This window comes from Anser anser (assembly GCF_964211835.1).
Source record: "Anser anser genome assembly, chromosome: 5".
NCBI classification, from domain to species: Eukaryota; Metazoa; Chordata; class Aves; order Anseriformes; family Anatidae; genus Anser; species Anser anser.
Genome location: NC_139725.1, coordinates 49,533,949 through 49,561,758, shown reverse-complemented (window position 1 = coordinate 49,561,758; position 27,810 = coordinate 49,533,949). Strand labels below are relative to the sequence as shown.

At 41.6% G+C, this 27,810-nt stretch overlaps 1 long non-coding RNA gene across 2 annotated transcripts in view; it reads right to left on the bottom strand.

Moving 5' to 3' along the window:
* Window positions 1-26,077, bottom strand: part of LOC310900632 — a 79,759-nt gene extending 53,682 nt beyond the window's left edge. For both annotated transcript variants that reach the window (XR_014585285.1, XR_014585286.1), the window contains exons 1-3: window positions 20,833-26,077; window positions 19,769-19,830; window positions 17,321-17,439 (exon numbers count right to left, since the gene is read on the bottom strand). This is a non-coding gene — a long non-coding RNA (uncharacterized lncRNA). The remainder of the gene's footprint in view (window positions 1-17,320; window positions 17,440-19,768; window positions 19,831-20,832) is intronic.
* Between the last annotated feature and the right edge of the window lie 1,733 nt (window positions 26,078-27,810).

Genomic DNA, 27,810 nt, shown 5'->3' with positions numbered 1-27,810 from the left:
AGCACTGCAATTGCCTGCAGGACCCCACTGGAAACCAATCTTCCAAACAATGATTCCCCAGGAATTGTGTTGAGTGTTGGTATGATACCACTGTTAGAACTAATTTTGTCCTAATATATGTTTAACAAAATCTCCTCGCAGAAAAGTGTTATTTTTCTTTACTTGGCTTATTGTTCAGGCTGGTTTAATCTTTTGAATTTACCTATTCTGCTGCAACAGAATGTATGTATTCACCACCAGATTTCAGTTGTTGCAGGTGACTGCAGGTGCCATCTATGCGCTGGGGAGATGTCCCTTCCCCAAGGAGTGCTCATCCAGCACCTCGGAGAAGGACAGTGGTCAACAGACACGTGAGATGCCCACCCCACTGTGACGCCAGGGAAGGGAGAAGCCCAGGATACAAAAGCGTCGTGCAGACTCAGTATCTCTCCATGGCAAACATTCTTCTTTTAACACATGGTTAAAAGAAGCAAATATCCCAGGGGAGAGCAAATTAGTAACCAGTATCTGACACTGTTTGTCTTTCTCCTGACGGATGAGCCATTTCTTCCTCTCTTTCAGACTAATACTTGGCTGTACTTTCCTTTTAATGAGCTTTTGGATCACAGCCCAAAATGGATCAAAGACGTTGAGGGTAGGAGGGAGGGGAGGACACATGACCCAAACGTTTGCCTTTTTTCTCTTTTTCTTTACAAACATAAATTGCACTTTCATTATTGAGGTTAATGTCAACAGAGGAGCTCAGTGCCTTGCTTCAGGAATGGAGGGTGACCTGTCTGCCATTTTACCAGTGACGGATGTCAAGCAGCAGGCAGGTGCAGGAGAGCCCCCTGGAGAGGGGCAGAGAAAGGGTGACTGCTGCCGATGGGCAGCACCCACCTTCCTGAGCAAATGCAACCTTGCCTGAACAAATACAGCAACCCCTGGGGGGGAAAGAAGGAAGAAGATTAATGGGTGATTTTCTAATTCTTGCGTGACACGAGAACCTGAGTCTCAACGTGGCAAGAAATTGCAGCTGTCAGGAGAGGCAGGAGCAATGCAGGGCAGGCAGGAGATTGTGTCACATCTCCATCCTTCCTTCCCTGTGTCCCTGAACTGTGATTAGTAAAAGTCCACCGCACTCAGCAGACAGCTTTGAGATCAATGGGTGGGAAGCACCCCTGCTGCCTCGAGCTGTTGTTGCGCTACCAGCCTAGTCCAGCGTATGGGCCTGAAAAGGGGAAACAAATAATCCTGCAAGGTTATGGCCATCAGGACTTGGCTGTTTATTTTTGACCCATTTTTTCCCTTCTCCAGTAGAAAGCTTTGCCAGGAGTTTGGAAACTTGCACTTGACTACACGTGCCTACCGTGAAAAGCAGCTAAGTGAGAACAATTAGGAGGCTGATGAAGCTGGCAAAGGACAGGAGGAGAAAAACTGAAAAAAATACAAAACAAAACAAAGCAAAGATTATTCAGCAGAAGGTGAAACAACAATAGCTGTAAAGAGACTGCAGAGCCCCCCTCAAAAGACTTGTAGCTGCTTAGGAATGGGGGATGGCTGTGCACCTGGTGGTGGAGGGCCAGGAGGGAGGCACAGGCCCCCAGTTCAGCAGAGATTGCAGGGATGCACAGGAACTCCCTCTGTCACAGCAGCTGGATAGCTGCCTGCTGCCGAGGACAGGTGGTCCTATGCACAAGCCCATGTGTGCTCAGGAGCAATGACCACCACAGGCAGCTGCTGGGCAGGTAACAGGACGACAGCCAGCCCCCGGCTGCCACAAGGCCTTCGCCTGGCATTCAGACTGGAGAAAGGCCATTTCTAGCACAGCAGGAGCCAAGCATCCTCTCATCAGGCTTTAGCAGTTTTTGTTTGCTGTCGATATTCCTCCTGCTTGCTGAAAGTTCCCCCGATGTGGGGTTCCTGTGGTGCTCTGTGCAGTGTGCTGAAGGCCATCCCGCTCCTGAATTGTAGGGGGGAAATACCGCTGATAGGATGCAGGCTTTTATTTCCAGGAGGCCTCCTCACAAGAGGCAGTTGCCCTTCACCAAGTACATTTTGTGTATTAGTCTCCAAGTGTGAATGAGCAAGAACAGCCCATGGTTCCTGGCAGGCCCTCAGTACGCTGCCCTGCTTGTTGTACGCTTGCAACACCTCTGTTACACAGACCTGCTCATGGCATACTCCAGATGGCAACTCAGGACGATGGGATTAGCTGTACGGAGCACACTCCTACAGAAAGCGAAGACACTGCCAGGCTTATTTGTTGGTGATTGTGTGCAGAGCTCCGGAACATGCACGCTTTGTTCTCTGCATTTCCTACCTTTAAAATGTCTCTTCCCAGTAGTAGACAACTGCCATGCTTTGTTCGGTTTCAGTGCTCCTGTCAGAGGGGGCGGGGAGCCACATACACTCGTATATATAATTCTCTTCCTCTTTATTTAGTTTTCTTTTTCTTAGGGTAAAATAGGGCCATTTGAGCCGGAAGCATAGAGCTGCTTCTGATTTGCAAACCCCCTCGCTCTACCCTGAAATAGGGTGATTTAAGAGATTAAAACAAAATGTTAATAACCTTATATCTGCTCTCTTCAAATATTAGCTATGCCAAGCATCTAAACACAGAAGAAACTTAATGAGGTTCCATAAGATGTAGAGTGTGAAACACACCCAGGAGTAACCCAGCACACACTAATGGGCATTCCCCAGAGTTTGTGACTCATGGATGCGTTTGGTACTATTTCTGTAGGGCAAACAGCAAGAAAAGTAAGGCAGCCACTAGCAGAGGTGTCTGCAAGCTGACTGCAGAAGTTGGTAATGCCAGAAGACTAGAGAGTGGCTAATGAAGCATCTCATTTCAGAAACGACAAGGGGAGACTCCAGGGAAGTGCAGTAGTGACCTACATAGAGCAGAAGGATACAACAGAAAGGCCTGGAGAGGTGAGGACAGCCAGGAGGAGAGAGAGAAATCGTCAGGGCAACACAAGACTATATCTGCATGAAATAGGATGCAATTAAGCAAAGGAAAGCATCCTTTTCACTGTGAGATAAATAGGCAAAATGCACTCTGAGATGTGATAATAGCTGATGTTTTGTTTATTTTCATATTTTAAAAAATGGATCTATGCTGGGAATTCAGGTCAATCAGAATGAAAAAAACACAGGCGTTTTTTGCAAACCAAAACATGGGGAATTTTTGTATAAATTCAAAGAAACATAAAAATGCCCCAGAATGTTTTGTCTGAGCCTTCAAAACAGCATAGAAATTTTCTCAAAAAAAGTGGAAAATAAAAAGGATAAAAAAGATATTTGAGAGCATCTCAACAAAGTACTGTTACATTTTAAAAGACCTTTACAGGGTTCCTTCCCACTGAAGAAATTCAGTAAAATTGAGATTAGTTTACAAAATGTGCTGGTTTACCTCACTTTACATATTCTAGGGAAAAAAAAAAAAAAAAAAAGCTACAGCCAGCAGCTGTTTCTAGAGTTGACATCGTCTATTGCAGCACTCAGAGCAAAACTAAATTATCTTGTCTCCATTGAGCTAATTGTTGTGAAAAAAAAATCACCTTTTTCTCAGCAGAGACCACATCCGAAGGTGTGATACAGTTTCCTAAGGAACACAGAATGTTCCCTTCCACAGAAGTGGAGGGGAATCTTGTTGTGGCAGACTAAGAGCTCACCCCATGGCAGAGGTGGTAGAAGGGGCCCTGTGTCACTATGACCACTGTCCTGGCTTGCAGAGCAAACCAAGGGGAACGTGAAGCAAGTTAAGTTAAGGTGGGAGCAAGTACTGCTTTCTCCTCTTCTGCTATGAAAGAGCACCTTCTAAAAAAGGGGGAGCCACAGATGGTAAAGTCTTAAATTACCATGGCGAGCTTTGCTGGAGAGTGTCTCTAGTCCCCTTAGATGGAGCCCGTCTGCAGCTGATTCACGGAAGGTCACGTCTGCCAGTCCTGCCCGACTCCTGAGCCTACTCATCTAGTCAGGGCGGCTGACGGGGATGAAAGAGTGTAGCTGGTTGAACACATTTGATATGGCTCTAGACAGGCAGACTGATTTGCCAACTCAAAGCACAGGAGAGGCTGAGAACTCTAGCAATGGATTATAAATTAGGTCGGAAACACAGGCGCAAGGTGTGGGGAAGGAACGTGGCTGGAGCTGGGTGGGTAAGCAGCCTGAACAGCTTTCTAAACCTCTCTGCCCCTGCAAGTGTCTGTTCCATTAATAATTTGCTCTGTCAATTGATACCGTTTTGCAAACCTGAATAACTCTGCACACTCAGCAACGAGGTATTCCTGCAGCTCCCGGGGTATGTACACACACATACCTTTGCAGTGGGACCGTACACCAAGTTTGATTTCGAATGTGAGCGTAGTGCCACGCTGGGACGTGGCCGCTCCGTCGGGAATGTCTGCAGGAGCTCGGTGCCAGCCGCTGCTCCCAGGGCTCTCTGCAAGCCCTGTGACTTGCTCGGATTTGTCTCTCACTCTGGCGGTGTCTTGCCAATCAGCTGACTGCAGGTATCTCATGCCGCTGACAGACGGCGGTCCCTGGATCACAGGTTACCACGTGCAGCTCACTGACAGCAGAGCGGGGTTACAGCAAGTCCAGCTGAGTGCTCAGTGGGATCTTTCGTGCTCCTGGGCAAGAGGGCAGGATCTGGCCTCCCTCATCTGACTGCTGGCTCACAGACTGGTGACTGTCTCGCCAGCCACAAGCCCAGCTGGCCACGGCTTCTAAAGTCATCACCTTCTTGGGTCTGGGCTCGAAGGCCCTGGGAGTAAGAAAAGCCTCCCCCTGAAGGGCAGCTTGGCCCTTGCCAAGCTCAGGATCTGGCCAGTGCTGGGAGCCAGGTCTTGGAGGCAGCTGCTCCCTTCAGGCCTGCAGCTCCTGCTGAGCTCTGCAAACCTGCCCTTCCACAAGCACACATTGCACAGGAGTGTGCTCATGATGTAGAAATCTGGAGTACAGATATAGACCCTAAAAAGGACCCTGAGTTGTGAGCTACCAGCCTAGTTCAGCCTTGTATTAATCATGTTCACCTTCCTGCTGCTGCAGGCCCTGTGGCTTCCTGCTTGCTTCTCCCCCTGCAAAGGGGCACAGAATTTATCTCAGGCAGGAGCCCAGGAAAGCTCCATGTACCCTTTGCCTACCTCTTTTTGCCTGTCTCCTCATTAGTCATACCTCTCCCTTTCGCAGGCAGTTCTCTCCTTCCTGAAAACAACATTTATTTTGCATAAACGGAAGTAGGGAAGGCAAGGGACTGGCAAGGGACTGCTGAATCAGAGTCCCCAGCTATTAAAAAAACTACAAAGGGAAGTGTGATTTTAGGAATATGGAAACTGGTAAAATCTCTGCTGGTGGGTAGGTCAGCAGTGACAGGGAACCCAGAAAACTATTGTTTCACTGTTTAGAAATCCCTGCAGTATGATTACAAAACACTTGGGTGTAGAGAAGAATCTCACTGAAATGGGAACCACGCAGTACAGCTGTGCCACTGTGCAGAAATCACAGCAAGACCTTTGTTACGATAGAAAAGTGCAAATCACCAGCATGTGTCACTGAAGACTTTGTGCTCGTGTTGCTGCGAATTTTTGTCCAAGCTATCAGGACGTTAACATCTATAGACCCATTTAAGATGGTGGTAAGCTGGATAGGTAACTATAGATAGGGTCTGACTAGAGGTTGTCATCTAGCCCTTATGGTCTCCAGCAGCTGTCAGGAGAGGATGTTCAGGAAAAAACAAAGCAGGGTGTGGACAGAGCAATCCCTCTGCAGCAACATCCTCCCTGCTTCAGCGATGAGCAATTTAGGAACTTTCTGAGCTGGAGGCTGCTGCCAGGCTTTGATATCTGATAGGCACTGACAGACCTACCCTTCTTGAATTTGTCTAATCACTTTCTGAACCAATGTGAACTTTTGAACTCTACTACAGTTCATAGCAATAAGCCTCAACAGTTTTAATAGAGGGAATATTGTGTGGAGATACAGTGTGAGTTGGGAAAACTGACTTCAATTTGTTTGTTTTGTATCTATCAAAGGAAAATCGTATTAGCTAACTTGTATTGCAAGGTAAATAAGCATTTCCCACTCACTTTCTCCACAACATCTGTGATATCAAATCTATCAACTCCACCCCAGTCATCTCTCTTTTAAGAAACAAAGAAACAGAGGCTGTTTGATTCTCCATGCAGAGAGCTGTTCCCTATGTATTATCACCCCAGGTCCCCTTGTTAGCACATTCCTGAGTCCAGCGATTCCCTTTGTGGGGTAGCACGACCACTACTGCAAGACACTCCTACATGACTACTACTCCAGCCACTAGCTACCTGTAGATCTCTACAGTGGTGAATCTGTTTTGTTCTTGGGTCTTGCTCTATACACATCAATGTACATTTTTGACAGCTATTGAGCTGGCTGCAGTTTTCAGAGAAATATCCACTATGACCCAAAGATCTCTTTCCTGAGTTGCACCAGTTAATTTAAAGGTTATTGCTGTCCACGTATGGCTAAAATTATTGTTAAAGGATACAATCCTCTTAAAGTATCTGATGTTAATCTCCTTTACCATGTTCCTATTGATAAGCTGGTGTGTGAAATTGATTCCTAAAAGCAATAGTTAGAAAATTTCGTATGAAATCTCTCTTTGTTATGAGAATGGCATTCTTAAGCAGAACGTGGCAAAACTTGGAAGCAAACTCTTTCTTTAGCACTCACTTTTATTTTATGGGAATTTCTAATATATCCAGGTTCTTTCTCCTCTGTCAGCTCCGTATCACAATGCAGCTTAGGCTGAAGGCTGAAAGTCATCACTGATGGTTGTGAAATGAGTTGCTATTTTTAGTTCATTTAAAAATTCCCATTAGTTCATCTCAAACACGTGATGAAATCCTCAAAGAGAGAAGAATTGAATCGGCAGGGAGAAGAAATTTTTCCTGCTACCCTACGGTTAAATCTCTGAATGAAAGAATACTGAGGATAGGAGACTGTGTACCTGCTACATCTGCTGTCTTTGTCTCTGTGGATAAAGGAAGAATACCATCTAGTTGTTACCCCTTACCATAACCAAAAAACACGAAGGGTAGAGCCAAGGTCTCTGAGTGCCTTACAGATGATCCTATGAACCCAGTAAGCCATCTTTCATCAAAGCCACGGGCTGCTTTAGAAATTATGTTTTTTCTTTGAAAAATCAAGCCATCATCTTCCTAGGTATTAATACTAAGCACATATTTTCGTCTCAGCTTCTGTCCCAGCAGGACTAACATAATCTTCATTGGTTTGCAAATTGCAGACAGCTCCCCTACACCTACTCTACTTTCTCAGCTATGTTTTTCCTCCTGAAATTGTTCTAGAGAAGGGGCTGGGGGGGAGAGATGTTCCCCAGTAGAAAAATAAAACTGTTTGCATGATAAAACTGATGCCTGTTACATGCTAGTTTAAACAAAAGAACCCTACTGTGGACATTTTCTTCTGTAGTGCAGAGCAGCTTGGAAAGCTGTATAATGCATCTTGACAGCGGTACAAATCACTAAAGGTCAAGGGCTTGGGGATTAACCACATCCCCATGCAATAGGCTGGTATAGAAAGGGAAGGACCATGAGGGTTCAGCTTTAGAATGAAAGATTTTGAATAGAGCTGATGAAAACGGATTTGTGGAAAGGAGGGACTAGCAACTTGAATCCTTCTAGTACTCAGGCAGGATAATAAGATCTCAGTGCAGAGGCAAATATGGTGCTCTCCCCATTCTTTTTTAAAGCAATCAACATCTGGTTATGAGGACCCTACTCCTGGCATATCTTTTCCCTTTCTCCCCAAATTTACTTTAGCTGCAGGTGCTCCATTCAGCTACAGATTTCCAGAGATCTTTGCTATTTCTAAAGCCTAGATCAGGTTAAAGGACTGGAGGTTTCACTTGAAAACCACTGTTCATCCACAGTGATAGGCAAGCTACTTGATTGTTCTGTCTCAGTCTCCCTGTATAAAATGGAAATAAATAATCATCTTTCTTAGAAATACTGCTAGGTTTAATTCTTGCAGAATTTCTTGCAGTTATAGTGTTATATAGTACAAAGCATTATAAAACAAACACTTTAGGTTGACAAATCAGGCCTGCTTCTAGCATAGTATTGAGAATTACTGCTGACAGGATAATCTTGCCTGTGGAAATCCCCACGGTTTGACTAGACTGAGGTAGATGATTTGGCAAGTGAAATGCTATCAACTTAAATCCTATCACTGATGGACATTTTCAAGTCAATCCCATTAAGTTAGTTCTTTAAGTAAAATGATGGACCACAGTTTTGGAAGGTCATGATTAAAAATAATATTTATCTCAGAAGCACAGAATGATCAAAGTTGCAATGTACCTCTTTAGATCATCTAGTCCAACCTGCCCAGGGTCAGCTACATCAGGTTGCCCAGGACCATGTCCAGCTGGGTTTTGATTATCTTCACAGACAGAAGATCTGCTATCCACAACTTCTCTGAGCAACCTGTGCTAGTGTTTGACCACCCTCACAGTAAAAACCTGTTTTCTTGTGTTCAGATGGAATCTTGTGTGTTTCCATTTGTACACATTTCCTCCCTTCCTGTCACTGAGCACTACTGAGAAGAGTCTGGCTCCCTTGTCATTATTCCCACTCATTAGGTACTTATACACACTAACAAGATTCCCCAGGCTAAACAGTCTCAGCTTTCTCAGCCTCTCCTCGTATGCAAGCTGGTCCAGTTCCTTAATCACCTTTGTGGCCTGTAAGAGACTCACTCCAGTATGTCCATATCTTCCTCCCTTCCTCACTACTAACGCAGTGTAGGATACTGTTAGCCTTTTTTTTTTCTTTTTTTTTTTTTTTTCCTAAAGGTCCTTTTTGGAAAAGCTGGTTTCCAGCTGATCAGCCACCCATGTGTACAAGTGCATTGGGTTAATCCTCCCCATGTGCAGAACTTTGCACTTCCCCTTACTGAACTTCATGAGAATCTTCTCTGCTCAGATCTCCAGACTGTCCAGGTCCCTCTGAAAAGCAGTGCAACTATCTAGTGTAACAACCATTCCTCCCAGTTTTGTACCTCAGAATCACAGAATGGTTTGTGTTGGAAGGGACCTTAAAGACCATCTAGTCCAAGCCCCCGTCTGCAAACTTGCTGAGGGAGCACTCTACTCCATCACCCAGGTCATTAATGAAGATGTTGAACAGTATTGGACCTAGTGTTAAGCCCTGAGGTACACCTTCAGTGTCAGCCAGCTCTCCCAGGCCCTTCTTCTCTCTCTGGCCGTATCTCATGGGATTCTTCCAAACAGATCTCTGAAGAAATTGAAGTCTGCTCTCCCAAAATCCAAGACTGTTGTCTTGCTTTTTGCCCTGCTGCCTCCTCCTGGGAGCCTGAGCTGTACCATCTGGTGGTCATTGCAGCCAGGGCTCTGTCCAGCTTTCATGTCCCTGACCAGTTCTTCCTTGTTTGTAAGTAACAGGCCCAGCAGAGCACCTTTCACTGTTGGTGCTTCAGTTGACTGTGACAAGAAGTTGTCATCAATGCACTCAAGAAATCTCCTAGATTGCTTGAGCCCTGTTGCATTATCATTTCAGCAGGTATCAGGGAAGTTAAATCCTACTATGAGGACCAGGGCCTGTGAATCTGAGGCTTCTTTCTGTTGTTTGAAGAAGGTCTCATCTACTTCTCATATATAGAAGTTTGAAGTGAATAATTGACCAGGTTGAATCAAGGAAATAAATTATGGGACTAGAAGAAACCATAAGCAGATATGCAAACAGATTCATGAGGTCTATTACCAGATCAGGAGGTCTACAGAAGATACCCACTACAACAGCATCCAGGCCAGTGGGTACCACCAGTGGGTAACCTTAGCCCGTAAGCTCTTGCCTGGCTCCTGACAGGTCCCAAAGCAGAGTTCAACACATTTCAGCTGTTCTCTCACAAAAAGGGCAACTCCATCTCCCCATCTTCCCAATCTATCCTTCCTAAAAAGCCTGTATCCCTCTACTGCAGCACTTCAGACATGTAAGCCATACCACCACATCTCCATGACCCTAATGAAGTCACACCCCTGTAACTGCACACAGCATTCTAATTCTTCCTCTAATCGTGACTACTGGGGCCTACGACATCCAAGATCCCAAATGTGCTGCTGTACATATGCTACACTGTGTGTGTGCTACAAGCAAATGCTCCATGCTCGCTTTGGTAGAACCCCTGGATTTTAGAAACAAAGATGGAAGTTACTCATGTTTTCCAAAAGCTGGCACACATTTTCTTAAACTGCTGTACTAACCTAGGTGCGTATCTGCTTATAGTTTCCTCATTTCACTCATTTGTGCCTGGGTGAGTTAGTCACTTCAAAGATCTATCCACAAAATGCAGCTGCTTTACTGTACATCTGGTTAACAACTATATTACTCCCTTTGGTTTTGTGAATTTGAATATTTGTACAGCTCTTTCCACTCAATATTCAGGTACAGACTCCTGTAGGAAAAGTGTTTATAAGTTTAATATCTTGTTGTAAAGAAAGTAGAATGAGAGAACTGCTCCAGAGAACAATCCTTACAAAGAAACTATGTATCAAAGATGACAAATAATGAATGTGAGATCACAAGGGAATAATGTGATAAAAAGTCTAAGGCAATCCTTGGATGCACAATCAGGAACACACTGCAGAAGCTACCTTTGGATATATTTTTTACAAGACTGTTGCAAGACTAATTGCATATAGATCTTATGTCCTCATTTTAAGGAGAACTCTTCAGGATAGTACAGTAAAGAGCCACAGAGATTATTGTAGGTCCACAGAAAATTATTTTGAGTAGACCCAAAGAGCTCTGTCTATGTATCAAAAAAAAAAAAAAAGAGGTTTGATTTGATTCTAGGATAAAAATACCTAAGGAAACCAGGTACCAAAGGGCTCTTCACATTACTAAATACAGTACAGTCAGAATCAACTATTAGAATCTCAGTCCAATGAATTAAAATGAAGAACAAAGAAAAAGTTTTAAGCAAGGAGTAAGGAGAGAACTACTATGGAAAGTGGTAGATTTTCCAACATCTAACATTTTCCTAAGAATTTTGAACGTCTAGAAGAGATGTTTCGATCGAGTTGAAATTATACTTGATTGTTGCAAGAATAACTTAGAAATTCAATGCTCGTGACATCCATATGGGATATCAATGTTACGACCAAATGGTCCCTTAACAGAGTAAAAGAACTTTGTAATTTCAGAGCCCATAGTCAGTCGAGTCTACTTATTCTGTAAGAATTTGGACCATGAGTTTAATGAAGTCTTTGCATTTCCAAATCTGATTTAAAAGCATTAAGTCACTCCTCAAAGATGATAAGCTCTGGAAAACACACAGCTTCAGATATTTGATCCCCTGAGAAGACAGATATACAAAGAATTGCTTACATAGTCATATCAACATTTCAAACAGGAGTTTTTCAAAAGACAGCTTGTTTGGTTCTTATACTTCAACTCTGTGATTCTGGCGTGTGTCAACTGCATTGTCTGAGCTTTCTGTGACGTGCATGCACAGTAGATACAAAACACCTCAGCTCAAGCCTTTCCTCCTGTACATGAGGAGAAAACTGTACATCAGAAATTGTTTCCTGTATTAGAGATCAACTGAGAGGACTCTGTACCAGAAAAGCCTATTGAAATTATTTTTCCATTCCCATCAGTGGAAGTATTTTTCCCTGAAATCAGTAGCAATGACATTATTGAGTATCAGCGAAGCGTGGCAAGGACAATGAAGCTTTCAGAGAACACTCTTCTTTTAGCTGCACTCACTGGGTAATGAATGTTAGTGTTCTTTGCCAAAGGGCACGGCATTTTTTGCAGCTCTCATTTCAGTAATTTTGCTATGATACTTGTGCTCATCTTTTTTTTCAAAAAAAAAAAGCAAGACAAGTCAAAATACTATAGGCTATATGAACGGTGCATCCCACATAACACGATTGACTGAAAAGATGTCACTGAATGCCACTGTTTATTAGTAGCATGGCTCCATGAAAGAATTATTATGTAGGATTTTTGTTCACTAATTATGTGCTAAATTACATTAAATTATCACAGTAGTGCCTCGTAATTACAGTTATTATGACAAACACCAAACAAATGAGTAAAGGAGTGACCTCTTTCATTTGAAAATAGGCAACATAAGTCTCTCACCAATGCCAGCTTTCTGAATATGCAGCATTAGTGTCAATTTTCATTTGTGATTTACAATTGGAAGGGCTTCTTCAATCAGCTTTTTTAAAGCCCACTGCTCAGTGAAGGTCTCCCCTGTTTAGCTTACACATGAATGGATAACACTGCTCCCACTGGCTGTCAGTCATTTCTTCATCCACCTTCCCAGTGGCCTCCCCTTGCCTACACAGTCTATGGCACAGCATTCTAAAAGCCTCCTGAAGCCACCTCTCAGAATCTGTTTTTTAAAACCACATTAAAGTTATCCAATGTTAAATTACTTATCTCCAAAATTTAACTAGGGTGAGGACTCTTGTGGATTTTTGATTAAAGTCATGTTTTACCTTTTATGCCAATATCTAACTAATAAAAATCCCGGTAAGGTTTAAACTCATATTTGCCTACAGTGCAATTCTCACATCTTCACCTTTATCCAAAATACCTAATACAAGAGTTTGTCACAAATAGGATGCTAACTTAGACAGCCTGTGGATATAATCTATTGTGGTAATTTTTATGTTCCTCTGTCCCTTCAGAACCCGCCAACAAGGTTCCCCCATTCCATATCTAATCCACAGAAGAGTTAACAAGTCACACTTATAAGAAATCAAGGAGGAACTAGTCACCATTCCTACACAGCTTCTAACATTGGCTTGCCAGACATACACAAAGCACGTTACCTTTCCATTCTATTCAATGACTATTAGTAACATGATGAATAGTTTACCGGCATATTTGTTTCAGGGAATTGTGAAATTCCAATGAATGTGTATTGTTCCTACTGCTGAGATAAGGTTAGGTCATGTGGTAGTTACTAGCACAAATAAAAAGAATGACTATATGTGCCACACGGCAGCTCCTGAATGAATATTCCTTTAGTGTAGGCACAGCAATGTTGTTACTTGACTGACCAGTCACCATTAACAACCACCCTAGTTTGAACTGCAGCTATACAGACAGTAATTATTGGTTGAATATAAAACTAACCTGGAAGAAACTGACTCAGCACAAGCAAAAAAAGATACTCATCAGATGACATTTCTTATTAAAGATTTTGCAGAGAGGATTAACTAGATAAAGATCTAGCCAGGCTGAATGATATGCTCAGAAATAATACATACTACACATGGCAGGGATATTTTGAATATTAGATTTCTTTTCTGAGAACCAAAGACTGGATGTCATGCTACAACTACTTTGAAATTTTGAAATCTATTAACCAAGTGCTTTCAACAAATACCCAATCCTCACCTAATTCCAGAGACTGTGAGTACTTGTATGCTTTAACAAAATTTTAATGCAATAGTAAATTCCAGTTACAGGGCAGGTTTTATTTCAAAGTGCTTTATAATCTATATGCACATAGGCATGTTTTTGTCCACTCTTTAAACACAGTTTCCTTTTAGCCTCTATTGGCTATTCAGACAGCACTGCATCATGGTTTTAGAGCAGGAAATGTTGAGGCTGTGAAACAAGTCTGGCATTTAACAGTATAAATCAGAATTTGGTGAAGATTCCAAGGCACAGTATAGAGAACTTAAATAGAAAGCCAGGTGCCTGTACTCTCAGAGAGGAAAGACTTTGCTTTCATTTTATTTTTCATCTACTTTGTTATTTGTCTAAATGACAGCAACTCTTGAATGGCGGTACCCCTTAAAAACATGTTGAACTGAATCAAAGGAAAAAGGATCCAATACTGTTTCCTTCAGTGCCTGATTTACCCATTCAAGATTCATTTAGCTACAGACCTGACTAATTTTGCTTAATTCATCAAGATCAGAGCCCCAGTTCAATGGCTCCAATCTATTTTGATCTATTATTTACAGAAAGAAGAAACCTCCTTCTTCCCTGTTCCCCTCCCTTGTACTATACTAAAAATTTATTGTGGTCACATTCTTCAAGTTGTAAGTATCTGTGATATTCTATTTGTTTACAGGAAGGTCTATCTGAAGCAGAATAAATACAGAGTTGGCCAGAGGTGAACAAAAGACTAGCTAGGGAATAGCTGGGGTTAAGTGGTACGGTTCCTATGAGAATCCCGTGTGGTATTTTTAGTATCTATTGATCATCAGTTTCTCTGAGGTGTGTACCTTTTATCATCCTCATGGAATCCCAGTTGGTACACATTGAAAATGCAGCCCTATGTCACTAAGTCTTTTATAGGACTGAAAGGGAATTAGACTTGTGAGTAACAGCTAAATCCAACAGCATGCTTCGCTGGTATGCTGTAAGGTAATATACTCCTTATGTACATGCATAGAGTTTTTCAGCTTGCTTATCTTACGGGTAGTGCCCTACTGCACTGAACTTGGCACACCAAGTCATTTCTCCTTCCAGAGACAGTCAATGTAATTTCCCACTCTGCGGAAGTAATGCATTTAAAGATATGTTATTATTCTTGTAATAGAAGACGTTACTGAAAACATACCTGGTATTTCATTATCATGATCAAGATGAGATGACCCAGTCATAACCTCCGTAAACACCATCTGACTCACCACTTTGTTAATTGGTTTCATCTACTCTGGTGCTATCATCAACAAGTTTTTATGAAGCGGGGGTCAGAGTTACCATGTCACTCAGCACTGTATTGCTGCATTATCCTCATCTAAACATGAAGAGGTTTCATCCTTCATAGCCTCATTGGTCCATTTGTTTATTTGCAGACTATAATCAGATTAATCTAATATATTGTACTGCATACCTTCTTCCAGCCTGGACTCCCAGGTAACTATTCAGCTGTCATTTTGAATAGCTATATATAGAGTCTGTTCTCAAGCATTTATAATTTGCACTTTCTGGTTAGTGGAATATTATGAGTTATAGAACTCCACCCAAACCTATATTTGTATAGTTTGCTCTGCTGTCTACATCAATCATGATCTGATTTTTTTTTTTTGGGGGGGGGGGGGTCTTTGGAGCTCCAAAAACTTTTACAGAAGATATTTTTCTAATTCCATGTTTTATTTACTGATAATCAATCTTAGTCAATTCTGCTTACTATCAGATTTTTTCTAAATACTTCCTTTCAGTATCCATACTTGGGTCACAGGTAAGGAAGGACAGCACGCACTGCCCTTGTCCACGTTGTCAAATAACTGTTTGCAAAGAACAGTGCTTCACTGACCTCATAAAGTTGTTTATTACTTGAAACATTGCCAGGAACGTATTTTTGATACTTAATACTGCAATGCCCCCAAAAGAAACTACAGCAGCCAAGAGGCAGGTCTGTTAGCACTCAGCTGCAAAGACTAATAAAGGGAAACAAGTTCATTATTGTGCATCTGTAGCAACCCTGTTAATTTATGACCCTCACCTGAGTACTATTCACCTTGCAGTGTGGTGTCAGAGTTTGTGTGATGGTGAAGCAACAGCCTCCAAAGGACTAACCTAGCAGCACGGTGTGGCAGGTTTGTTAACAATGTTGGGGTCCAACTGTGCCGTGATACTTGAGTTACTGCTTAAGACTGGAGGTGGCAGGGCAGAGCCAAAGCATGCCACAGAAAGGAAAATGGAAAACTCACAGATATCTTTCCTATTAGGTCCTATGCAGCTGATAAAGGCCCCAGTCCCCTCTCTATCATTTGCTACCTTTCAGAAAGGTTAAATGTTACTGTTTCCCAGCCATTAGCCCAATCAGTAGATATTTCAGGATAACAGAACTTATTTCAACTAACTGGAGAAATACATACTTCTATGCATTAGGCAACTTCAAAGAATATGATGTCAAATAGGGACAGTCTATTTCCAGTGATTTTGAAAACTTCATAAATAGTAGGGCTATGCAGTCAAATCCAACTGAAAGCTCGGGAAGCAAAACATAAGGACACTGTCTGAAAGTAGTGCACTGACAACTCATTAGCTGAAGCATGCTAATGTGTCTCTGTTTGTCAAATGACTGATGTTTTCATAGCAGAAATGACTGACGGTGACATTGTCCATAGCTTAAGGCCTCACTGCTACAGGATCAGTTTCAATAGCTTTAACCGTTGTTGAAAGCACTTTCTCTGTTCCATTGAGAAAGACACTGATATGAATTTATTTAGCAGTTTTTAGGCCACTGTTATATTGTATTCAGGATGGCTTTTTGTTATTGTTGTTATTGTTGTTTTCTATCAGTAGTTCAGAAGTTGTGGGCTTAGAAATTTCCTTGTCTTTCTCATACACAATATCAACACAAGAACTAAGAAAACATAATCATCAACAACAAAAAAGAAAGCAGAAAAAACCTTGAGAACTAAACTCTTTGGCAGATTTTACTTTCCAGTTTAATGGTAAAGCTCAAACAGGTTGAAGGGAACTCCCCTATCCACTGACAAATGATAGATGAATTGCACAGTAATGGATATATATAAGATTTGAAATCTACCTTTTCTGGAACATCCCTATCTACAGTGATATGCACTGAGGATTACTATCACACTTTAGGGTAAGAAATCCAAGAAGAGAAAGAAAAGAAGCTTTCTTCCAGTTAAAATTGGTAAGGAGGGTAGTCAGATAAACAAAATAAAACCAGATAACCACTCTTCAAATTGACCAGGACACCAAGCCTATTGATTTTGCAGCTGTGAACATGCAAAGCCAGAAAGTCAGAGAGAGAGAGAGATTTTAAATACCACATCCCAAAGACAGCAGGCTCCAACAGTGCCAGGCCCTACAAACACTATACGGGACAGTCATTCAGGACAAACTCAAGTGCATGACTGCTAGGAACTTACACCCTGAACTTCTTTCTTCCAGTACTGTTCTCATACCCCCACCTTTTCCCTTAGTGAGATTTATATTCCTTCGCTGCTTAAGTGGCAACAAGGGATGCAGAATGAAGAACTAACAATTCAGACAGCCATGAACAGGCCAGCTGATGAATTAGAAGTAGGCTGGCTCTCTGAGGTGTGAGGGATTGGGGAGGGAGAGGTTTGTTTCAACAGGAGGAGAATTAGACTAATCTTGCAAAACCCCAGTTTAATTTCTTACACAGATTCACTTTGATCTTGCATGAAATGCAGGGGAAGCTTTGGGGATGCCAGGGCAGTCACTGAACAGTGTCAGAGAACAAAGAGGGATAACTAACTCTTGCAAATACTGACTAGCTTTGACAACAGGGAGAAGTGACTACTCTACTTCTACAGATATTTAGGATTACTCACCAGATCTTTTCTCTTCATTCTTTAGGTCTTTTTCCTTCTGTGCTCTTGTAGCTTACTCTCCCTCTGTTGGACTGATTCCCAAGGAGTGGCCTTTCTGCAGGTGTAGTGTTGTAACAGCTCTGAAATGTTAGTCACCATTTTATCAGTGTTAAAATGTTCTCAAGACTATCCCTCTAAGAGAACTGTCACTCAACACACTATCTAGTAATTCTCTATGATGCAGCAAGTCAAAAGATTAAATAAAACATTCCATTCATGTTGTTCATCTCACCTGTTCTGTACCCAAGACTGAAGATCAGTCTGAGGAAATGTGTACCAGCTGTAAGGTGTTTGTGTTTACATTGCAACAGGTCAGTACATCTGTTCAACTTTCAGTAAGAAATGCCTTTGTTTGTGGTTCTCTTACAATACTCTGAACAATGGTCAAAGAACTCTACAGAGATATTTTTAAAGATTCGGTTCCGATTCAACTGATGCCATTGTAAATCAGGAATAACTCCACTAAGCTGATTTTATGTAAGATTTAGTTCACATTTGCATGCAGTAAAGATGTGAGCCTTCTGAGTATTTAGGTAGAGGACGTAAGACACACTTATGACAAATCCCGAGTATGATAATGTACTTACTGGAGATACTGATGCCCATGTTATCTCAACTACATTTAGTCCAGACTAGACTCTAAACCCACTGAAATCTCTACAAATATTGCCATCAATATAACTGCCTCAGGATTTCACAGAATACATATTTATTAGGGACTGCTGCTAAGAGAATTCTCATGTGTTTTAAATCACTCTGCAGTGGTGAATAATTAATACTCAGAAAAGGTTCAATATTTCTTTCTGCAAGGAGGCCAAGTCAGCAGCCTACTGGATGCTGCTCAAACATGAATAATCTCCTGTTTCAACAGCATTGCCTGTGCTTTCAGCAGAGAATTCCACACTCTCTCTTCCTTCCTTGCATCTGTAGTTTCTTCTAAGTTTACACTTAATAATGACACTAAAAATGGGAGTTACAGTTACCATATGTGTCTGCACACCAGAGGCAGCTGCTGTCAGTGTGGAAGCGGGAAGGAGGTTGAGAGATCCTGCACTGCCCTGGAAAATGCGAGTGTCAAGAGACAATTTTTATCCAGGAGAGTTTTTCAAAGAGAAGAGCATGGGAAATGTGAAGGGCAATGAAGAGGAACACTTGGGAGAGACAAGGCAAATATTCCCAAAAATTACAGCCAAATCTCCAGTAAATACTTTGCATCTCTAACTGCTGCTTATGACTACCCACTTACTTTGCCATAGAGATACTCTGTGAGTGGGAGTAAAGCTCACCTCCATGACTGTGAGCAGAGGCAAGCATTAATATTCTCAGTTCAGATGAATTTTTTCTTCTGAAACTGATTAGGGAACCCTTGCTTTGATGAGGATTCTTTTATAATTAGCTCTTCTCATTTAGGCCACTGACAGCTAGCTTACTTCCTTCAGGTTCAGAACTAATGCCTAAAGTTTTGTGTTCTGTGAAGTTAAGCACACTCTGAAAACACAGTAAAAACTCCAGTCAAAGTAAAAAACACTGACTGACTTTTTATAGGATTGGAGAGCACAACTGTGGAGAATCCATGTGTAATCCAAGGAGACCACCATGCTGCCTTATAATTGAAAGGTCATTTAATAGGGTTTTATCCTGTTATGTGGTAGCTTTTAAATGACACTTGCGTCCTGTTCAAGGCCCTGTCTCTCTGATATGCTGTATTACACACAGCAATGTGATGGTCTCTTTGGAACAGTTAACTGTTTTGAAATATATGCTTTCAAGATAACTGCCCTTTTTGCTTCTACTAGTGGCTCAAACAACATACCAATTTGAATATTAAAAAAAAAAACCACAACAACAACAAATATTATATGTTGTGTTTAAGGGGATGGGAGACTAATTACTTGTGAGAAAACAGAAATGACAACCTGTCATAGAAATCTCATTGCCATTATTAAAAAGCATCACAAAATATTAGTCAGCTTTCAGTGACGGTTCAAATGGTGATGAATATGCCAGAATTGGCTCACCCTGACAAACTAGACTGTTCAGGTACTGAATCAGAGAAGTGACTGAGGTGTGCACATGTGGGAGGGAGGTGTTCCAGTTGCAGAGAGAAGATAAAACAATTTGAACAGCAACAAGAAAAATAGTGAGTGAGGCTCCCATTTAGTTTAATAGGATATTGTGAATATAAAATTACCAAAATATTTTTGCCCCTCAATACACAAGGTATCAGGCTATTAAAATGGAATACACTCTTTTTTTTTTTTTTTTCTTCTCCACACAGGGGTATCATATAACTTATTGTCCCTTAAATAGCCCAGATCAAGATCACCAGATTTAAACACACAATTTACTTTGAATGCTTTTAGATCATAGATTCCACAGGGCACAGTTTTGGGTATGTTTTATAATTACCTTAACAAGTGTAGCTGTATATACTGGTTCCTTGCTTACTTTATGGTGTTTCTCTGTTATGTCTAAAAAACAAAACTAGACTGCTCAGTTCCACTTCCTTGTTAACATACAGTCACTGTTCAAGTTGACAAAACATCAAACATTACAAAGTCACTAAACGAGATTTGATTACTGTGCATCTAGAGGGAAGCTGGAGGCATCCTGAGGTATTTGATACAGCCCATGCCCCTCCTGCCTTGTATGCCATGGTCCTTTCCCATCCCTCTACCTTTGCAGGTCCAAGCCCAGGTCTGTTTGCCTAGACAAAAAGGCTCTTTGGGCCATAGTGAGCTGCACTTACAGTGCTACAGTCTGGGTGGTAATGAACAGACTTCCAAGCAACTAAATGTGCATTTGGTTTTCAACTTAAAGACTCTTAATAAAAATCTGAATGATTAAAATGTTTCCACCCTCCCCATGGTAAATATTTTACAATTAAAAAAAAAATCAAAAAAATGTATCAAAGCAAAACTGGAAACCCAGAAGAAGCAAAGTGAGTCTATGAAGGAGTTTAGTTTATATGTTCCACAGCATTAAACTAAAATTAAAACTCTGCAGGGAACAGTAACCGACATTACTGTATTTTTTAATTATTAGATACATCAACATATTGACTATATGAGCCTCAAGTGTATTCAGCTTGGCCTGGCTGTTTGGAGTTCACTGCTACTTAACTTACAGATTCAATGAGAAAAAGGAGGTGTTTCTTTCTGAAGCAGGTGATAAAGCTCCAGTAAATTTAGATTATTCTGTAGATAAGGTGAGAGCAAACTCCAGAGAAAAAGAGAGAAAAGTATAAAGCTAAACTTGGCCCTGAGATCTGCAATGGGAGCTCAGCACAATGATAGAGAATCGTATTTTGCCCCAGGTAAATAACAGTCAGTATCTAAAAAATTTAAAAGCCATTATTCAGAGGCAAGTAATTATTGCCTCCAAATTCACTGGAGTTATGCTTGTTTTATGTGGCTGTACTTTGGGCTGGATCTGTCTTCTGAATTCTTTGTCCAGACCCCTCATGCCCTTACCTATCTGGCAGTCCGGCGATTTAGCAGGTATCAGCTTCCAGCTTGGCAGGTCCCTCAGGTCCCAATTCAGTCCTGCCCAGACTCTTGCTCAGTGCTTATCTCTACTTCTACTGTAGAGAGCCCTGAGGTCTTCCTCACTGTGTCATCCAGGCAAGTAAGGGCTCACTCAACACACACATCTGTGGTGTCCATTGCTACCATGGTAAACCTGGAATCACAGAAATACCTGTCAAAGAACGCGTGCATTCTGGGTGATCTATGCTAAACAGGCAGCAGTATGTTTCAGGCTTGAAAGTAACAGTGTGAGGACATAAGGGGAGAAGATGAAAAAGGACACGCTGTCCTTTACCTTGGCAATTCTGCTATAAAAGGCAAATCCTCACCTGATCCTACATAGGAAACAGATCAGCCAGTGAAGCGACAAATACTGCTCAGCTAGGTGGAAGAAATAACCAATGACTAGTGCAAATGATCACAAGGGCATACAAAATGAATTTTAGTAGTAGTCTAAATATGAACTGACATATCTGCATGTTATTTCACACACTCCCACAGAAATGACTCTGACTTTAATTATAACACTAAGAATGCATCCATGCTACAGTGAGACCAAGGATGTTCAAATTTAAGGCGAGAACAGTAGGGTCCCACTGCCCCAAATTCACTTTGCTATAAAGGGAATTCCATGAACAGAATGGAAACTCCTCCTGCAGTTTGGAGACGTCAGCAACATCTGAGAAGCATAATACATTGAGTTAGTCCAAAAAATTTCATTTTCCTTAAAATTCCTTTTTGTTTTAGTTTGCTAATTTTCTCTCTTATTCTGCCACCTGATTTAGCCACAATTCCAGCCAAATTCCAGTTTGAACAATTCCATTTTGTCTATCTTATTTCTTCCTCTAGAATCTAGAACAGCTGCAGAGTTTTACCTAATAGAAGCCTACATCTCTGAGAAGGTATTTCACAGGTAGGCTGTAAGAAAATTGCATTTATAAAGAAGACAAGCATCAGAAAAAGGATAGCTTTCATTTTGCAATATATACCATCACTATTTTTCTAAGCTTAAATTAATCAAGTTTACGTGGTATTGATTACTGTTACCATAGGAGCTGACAACCTTCTTTCCTATTTTATGGCTTTATTTTAGTGGCTCTCAAATCTACAAGTAGTTCCTAATCCTATGTCACGTGACTTGCAAGTGGTCTACTGAGACACATTAAACAATGAAAACATGAAAACTTCAGTCAAATGTCTCAGATGAGGTGAATGTTATCCAACAGAAACTGCAAGTGTTGGTACTGATTTGGGGGCCAAAAAGTCTGGAGAGTTTTATATCAGTAAAATTCTGACAGCTTCAACAGGATGCTCTTGATTTATGCTGGAATAAATGAAAAATTAATCACCTTTCCAATTTATCACCTGAAGAAAGGCAAAATAATCCATCTTGTAATGTGTGGCTCACTATATTCTCAATCAGAAAAGTCCTTGGAGTAATCCAGTGTAAAGCAATGCCAAACCTCAGCACAGCATTAGGAAAGAGAAAATGTCTCTGCATTGCGGACCAGATGTTATTCCAGTTGCCTCCCCATTGAAGCTCAACTTGCTTTGTTATTGCAAGGTCACTCGTGTATGTGACAGGTTTACATACACTTGTATGTAGCCAAGGTATTGGAGCAGATCACTCTTGCTGCTTTTTCCTCAGTGTGGTGAGATGCATCTCCTTTTGAAAACTGTAAGCTCCCTAGGCATGTGAATGTTGCAAGGCAAGCTGCAGGGATCGAGGGATCACTGGCACACCAGCATGTCCTCCATTTTGCCTCAACCCTTCCCCCCGCCTCAGAAGGCACTTTCCTGCACACAGCTAAGGAGCTTCTGGGAGTACTGGGAGCTCCATGGGACCCCTTCAGCTACGGGGCTGCCTCCACACCAGCACTGCTCTGCTGGCACCTGGCTTCTGTGCTCCTTGCACAGTCAGCGGCCCAGGAAGGAGCCACACACTGCATTGGATGTAACAGTGAACATCAGACTTTTTTTTTTTTTTTTAATCTGGATTTCCCCTAACTCAGTTGCCTTCCTGTGCCTTTGGTTCATGTCAGTTGTTTAGGTTTTTCCTCAATCAGGTTCTGTAAGGGCCTTCTAGCAAAACTAGTAATTATATACATGTACGTACAGGATTATAGTGTGAGTGTGTGGAGCAAGGCTGATTTACGCACCCACGCACCGGCCACTCCCTTCAGACACTGCTGCCAAGAAAAGAGCCCAAAACGGGGCCTGTTTCTTCATTGCCATGGCAACACCGGGTGGGAAGCAGCATTTCCTACGAGGCAGCAGTTCTGAGCCTCTGCAAGAGGCTGCCAGGCTGCAACTGTGCCGTGGCCAGGAACAGGCCCTGCCGTGTGGCACCCGGGGCAGCCATCACCCCTCAGCCTCGTGCCAGCCACCGCCATGACCTCCCCTGTAGGTCTGCAAGCCCTGGTGCGCATGGCTGCCCCACGCGTTCTCTGGTGTAGGCCAGAGGAAAGCACAGCAGCTGCCCAGGAAGGTGACAGGCCTGCAGGGACACCCTGCAGGGATGGAGGAGGCCCCAGGAGGCTGGCCTGCTGCCTCCTACCTGCGCTGCCTTCACCCCCTCACCCACCTGGAGTTACTTTATGAAATGGGGAGTGGGTGTACCTGAAAGAAAAACAACCAAACCAAATGCAACCAAAAAAAAAAAAAAAAAAAAAAGCGTTGCCAAGCTTTTGAGTCTGCTGTGCCCGGAGGCTTAGCAAGACTGGACTTTCTCTGAAATAATTGGTTTCCTCGCTGCAACTCTGGCAGCTAAGACTAACGCATTTTAAACAGTATGTAGGTTCACTTGAGTTATTTTTTGCTTCCTCCTCTTACTTCTAAGTAGAATCTGACCACAGTAACGGAAACTTAAAACCTCATATTTGCTGTGAGGCATGTGCACAAATCTAAAACCTGGGTAAATAATGAATAAAAGCTTATCCACTCTCTATTATATCAACCCATTTCTGTGTCCTTGAGAGGCTGATGATCACTGTAACAGCGTAAGACTGAAACTGACTGTGACCAAGTATAAACACCTTTTTTTTTAATTCAAATTTTTCTTCCTTGTGTGAACATGTCTGGGTGTGGATGGTCTGGTACTAGTGTGCAAAATGGGTGGTGAATTAAGAAAAAGCATTCTCACAGCTACCTTAGACACCACTGCAGAGAAAGCCTTCATAATGAGAGGTGTGTCTACAGAAAATGTCCAAGCTATCCAGTGACCAAATATAAATTACCTGATGAAAGCAAATCAGCTGCCTGTGCCTGTCAATCACTTCTTAGAAATTGTTAACACCCACTGGGGCACACTGAAGCTGAAGCTAAAGCTCAGCCCTTGTTCCCTCCAGAGGGAACCCACCCAGGAAAGACAACGGTAAGAGGTTTCACTGGACAACTTGGTACCAGGGAATTCAGATGTACAACATAGATCTAAAGATCTAAAAACCAGACTTCATTCTCTCTCTCTCTTTTCAGTGTTGGTTTTCCTTTTCTTTATTTTTTTCTTTATTTTTTTCTTGTTTGTTTGTTTGTTTCTCTTCCTAAGCATCTATATTTATTCCTTATTTCATTAAGGTCATTAACTCATTTTCTTGCCTCTCTTTCTCCACGCTTTACCATCCCTCCTTGGCAAGGTCCTTCAGCATGGTCCTGACCCCCTACAGCCTGGGCTCTCACCTCCCATGGGGCTTTTGCCCACGTTCTGCTCCAGTTATGCTAGCAGCTACTTTCTCCTCAAATACAACTGTGCAAACATCAGCTGGAACAACTCCTTTGTTAGAGAACGAAAACACAACTGTAATCTGTGTTTTACTGCTCAAAACTAATAGACTAGTTCTATAACACAGAAACTAAAGAAAGCACAAATTCCTAGGGATTTGTTCCTTGTAGTTGGTGTATCTCATGTCTAATAGGCACAAGCTCTGAGCAAAGTTGGCTCTAATTGCAGGAAATTCATGTTTGCTTTTTCCTGTGTGAATTCTCTGCTGTATAAAATTGGGGGCTTCACAGTGCAATCCTTCTCAGTGGAGACTTTAACAGTGTCTCTCCCCTCCATATACGTGAAAAATCACATTGGGAATTCATATTTAAATTCCATGTCAACCATGGCACACAGGCTGCATGGATTGGACATGGATTAAAAAGCCAGATAAGGTGAATCAAAAGACAGACACCTACCCACCTCAACTTTATTTTCCTTAGGAAATCCAGCTGATATCCAAGGCTGTTGGCTTGCCTAATGTGTCCTATAATAACAAAAGCAAAACTTGCCAGAGTTTGATGAAGGGACTGGAGTAATGGCACTCTTGTGCTGAATTTCACTGGTGGATTGTAACCCTCCCCTCAGAACGTAAGCTATATTGTTCCCAACTATTATGTATATTCTTCAGAAAAGGATACCGAAGTGTGGTTTGTAATAGCACAAAGGGCATCAAAATCACTACAATTGTCTTCTGGTTAAAATGGACAGCACTCAGTTCATAGCATTATATTTTATCCTGAACTTGAAAGGGGGAGAGAGAATCATGAAAGGTACCAACAATGAATTCCCATCAAATTTATGCATGGCTTTGCCTAGTACATTTGAAAAAGTCATCCTCTTAGATGTCTAAATATAGCAGAAGGGTCAGGAATTACAAAGTGATTTTCTGATTAAAGATGCTTTAGATGTTTCTGAAAATAGATTTCTTATAAACACTATCCTTTGGCAAACAAATTAATGTACAACTTCTTTCTCAAACAGGGCATACAACTAAGAACTGATTATTTAGTCTTTTTCAGAAACCTAAGTTTTAAAATTTTCATCTTTGGCTTTCCATCAGAAAAGGTTTAGTCTCACAAATCAGTTGATTCTGGCTTCACTGAATCCTAATCATGCCCTGGCTCTGATACTTCACAGCTGTATTTCTGCTGCAGTGCTCCTGTTCGGGAGGACTGTTTTTCTTCATATGTTTAAGTTCACTCCACATCCTTGCCAAATATTGGAGTTCAAGAAACACAGAGTCAGAGGAATTCTTTCATTGCAAGGAGTTTACACACCTTTTGATTTGATACAAAAGATCAAGGGCCGCTGACAACTGTTTCATCAAGGTATCCTGTGGCATAAATGTCAAATCTATATAGATAGATAGATTTTTCTGTAATATAAGGATTTCTTGCATGTATTTTTAAAACTGGTAGAACACTGAAATGCTTGACCCCAATTCCTTGGCATTAGACAAAAGTTTATTTAATATAGTTAATTTTCAACCATTTCTTAATGGCAGCCAAACCACAGTTTCTTCAATGAATAGTGACTATTTCCTGATTTCTTCCATCGTCTTTCAATTATTTTTGTGAGAGAACAAAAGAATCAAATTATTTAAAGGCAGTGTACTGTCTGGTAATAGCTGCTGGCTGCTCCTCAGACTGATGAACAACTCTGGAGTGCAGTTAGGCACACAGTTGCCTGTCATGACTTACAAAAGGCTTATCATAGAACCATACTTACCAGGAATCACAGAATTTGTAGAGACCAGTGGCATTATTAGAGCTGTTTAATGGTATCTTTTAACTAAGACAGCTGATGTAATTCCATCCAGTTACCCTTGCATTCAGGTTAGTATCCTGTGGTTGCATGAGGTTAAAAACACATCCACTTTATCACAGGGTATCTCTTGATCAAGCATATTTACCATGCCTAGTGCTTCATAGTTCTTCCCCAAATCACAGATCCCAGACAATGTTCTTGTTTGGTGCCATACTAAGAAGAAATTGCCCTGCTATTCAGACTCCTCTCTTTATATAGCAGGGTTAGGATTTTGCTTTATCATCTTTATAGGAAACTACATTTAGGCTATCAGTGATGATTCCCAAGGGCCTTTTAATAATCAGAGCTCAGGTTTCAGTCCTTCATTTTCTAATCATGGCCTTGCACTCAATATCAAAGGCAAAAGATACTAGAGGAGGTGTGGATCATATCGCTTCTGCTCACACCTTCTTTGGATGCTTAGAAATTATGATTAATCCCTTGCACCCCAATGTAAGTCCACATTTGGCTAAGCTACAGAAATAATCAGTTAAACACATTAAACATCTTTTTTATAAAAAGGCTTCCTATTCTGCTCAATGCATTTTATTGAGAAGCACTCATAACAATACTGTGTTTAGAATTATATACACTCATTTCAATGTAGAAGAGACTAGTGGAAGTCTATGAAATTCTGTTGCTTGAGTGCAGGAGAATAGACCCTTAAGTAGGTTTCACAGTATGGCACCAAGCCGTCACCCCAGTTTCAGGCAAGTGTTCATTATATCCTTTCAGATGGATACACAATGGAACAAGTATTTACTACATTTGAGGTGGGAATTGTAACAGAGATTTGCTGCAAAAGGAATCATGCAAGCAGGTTAGTCCAGCAGGTCTCACAAAGGGAACACACTTATTTCTGTATCAAATAAGCCCACCTTGTAGAGGTGACTAAAGATGACTTAAAGATGTCACCAGTAAAAGGAGAGCTACCACTATGGCATTACACTGCTCCAACATCCATGGTTCATGTGGCAGCCCCTGGTAACAGCTGGACTGGTGCAGTGAGTAGCTTTCCAGTCTTTTTTGGTTACTGGGCACAGGCAAGCAAAGCTAATAATATTAGTTTTGCTCCCCTCCTCTCCTCCTTCCTTTCTTCTACTACAGAGTCCAGATAACCAGGACTCAGGCCAAGGGAAAGACATCTGCATTTAGCAGCAATATTGACAAACCTTTTCTCCTTTTGCTGACAAAGAGTGTGACCAAGAACAGCAGCAAGTTTAAGAAAAATCCCCATGAAAATTGCCTAGATGCCAGCAGAAAAATGAAGAGCATTTTCTATCTAGATGCATTCAGCTCCTCAAGGAGCATAACACCACACTGATGTGTTGTCAAATGTGGCAACTCCTCTGCAGAGA